The sequence below is a fragment of the Nicotiana attenuata genome, unplaced genomic scaffold (genome assembly GCF_001879085.1).
Source record: "Nicotiana attenuata strain UT unplaced genomic scaffold, NIATTr2, whole genome shotgun sequence".
Classification (NCBI taxonomy): domain Eukaryota; kingdom Viridiplantae; phylum Streptophyta; class Magnoliopsida; order Solanales; family Solanaceae; genus Nicotiana; species Nicotiana attenuata.
In genome coordinates this window covers 127,199-129,134 of record NW_017670775.1, presented here as the reverse complement: position 1 = coordinate 129,134, position 1,936 = coordinate 127,199, and positions in this window count along the sequence as shown.

Genomic DNA, 1,936 nt, shown 5'->3' with positions numbered 1-1,936 from the left:
GGACGCGATCGCGTAGCCTTGGGGAGTCAGCTATACGCGATCACGGATGGTATTACGCGTTCGTGGAGCATAAGTTTGTGAGGCAGTCTGGTTTGTTCTATACGAACGCGAGGATTCTTCCGCGTTATTGATAAAGGCATCACTGGGCAAATTTAAAACATTCAAAGCGAGGGTTTCGACTTCATACCATAAAATTGGAATGGGCAACTCGGTAGAAGGAGATTTTTGGTGAGATTGTTGCGTGGGTGTTTGGGATAAGTGCTTCCTATCTAATTTTGGTCAAATTCCATGATTATGCCTTTGATTCCATCATGTAATTTGTGATTTTGGGTGGAAAATTTGGGAAAATGAAGAACAGTTTTTAGGCTAGAATTTTGAGGTTTTGAATGGGATTTTGATATCGGTTTTAGTAAATTTGGTATGGTTGGACTCGTGGTCGAATGGGCTTTCGGGTTTTGTGACTTTTTTAGATTTTGAGACGTGGGCCCGGTGGCCGGGTATGAGGCGATTTCGGATTTTGAGCTATAAATTCATAATTTCTATCGAATTGATTCCTTTAGCCCGTATTAATTGCATTGTGCTGCTTGTGGCTAGATTCGGGATATTTGGAAGCCGATTTGCGAGGCAAAGGCTTATCGGAGTAGAGTTTTGGCTCGGATTGAGGTATGTAATAGTTCTAAATCAGGTTCTGAGGGTATAAAACCCCGGATTATTGTATTATGTGATTGGTTTGGAGGTGATGCACATGCTAGGTGACGGGCGTGTGGGCGTGCATCGTAGAAATTGTGACTTGGTCCATTCCATGGAACTGTAAAGTTGAATAACTTGCTGTTAGCCATATGCTCTCCCTGTGTTATAGAAATTTGACTGCTAATCATGTTAGAAATCATATTTAGGCTATGTGTTGACACTGTTGGGACCCGCAGAGGTTGTGTACTTGTTGAATTAGGTTGTTAGCGAGCTGTTTTGTACTCAGTCATAGTCTTATTTGCATATCTTAGCGCAATCTCTGTTATTCCTTGTTGATATATTATATCATTTCTATTTTGGGCGGATTCCTATGATTAATGAGAGCCCGTCAGACTAGAGAGGTTGATTACTGAGTGAGCCGAGGGCTTGATTGTGATATAGTGATGCCATAGCACGTGAGTTGTCCATGCAGATCTAGATATTTATACTGTAGCACGTGAATTGTCTGCGCGGATCCTGATATGATACTATAGCATGTGACTTTTCTACAATACATGATTGTCCGTGCAGATATAGCGCTTGGGCTGTATGATCCCCTCCGGATTCTGTACACCCCCAGTGAGCGCAGGCACCTATTGAGTATGAGTGTTGAGGTATGAGAGCAAAGTGATGAGCTAATGAGAAAGGCTGAGTGACTGTTTCCTTGAGTGGCTATATTTGCTTTCATTATTGTTGCACATAGCTGCTATATGTCACTGTTGTTGAAACTTCTGGGAGATATTATATCCGATTTTTACTTGAACTTGACATGAATAAACTGATTTGAGTTAAAAATGCCGGGTTTGAAAGCATGCATACTTTTCTTGCTGAGACTACTGAGAATGAATTATAACTATGTAGCTTGTCACTATCATTCAGTTCCTTATTTCTTATTGTTACTTACTGAGTTGGTTGTAGTCACGCTACACCCTGCACTTCATGTGCAGATCCAGGTGTTTCTGGACACGGTGGGCGTTGATCGTGCGCGATTGACCTTCGGAGATTTACGAGGTAGCTGCCTGGCATCCGCAGTCCTTTTTCTCCTTCCTTATCTTTTTCTATTTGTATCTTGATCCAGACTTTTGTAGACTTTTTCTTTTCTAGACTGGTGATGTATAGATGCTCATGAACTCGGTGACACCTTGATTAGGGAGTTATTTTTTTGCACTTGTGTCTGGGTTTTTACCCCGTTTTATGAAAACTCTAG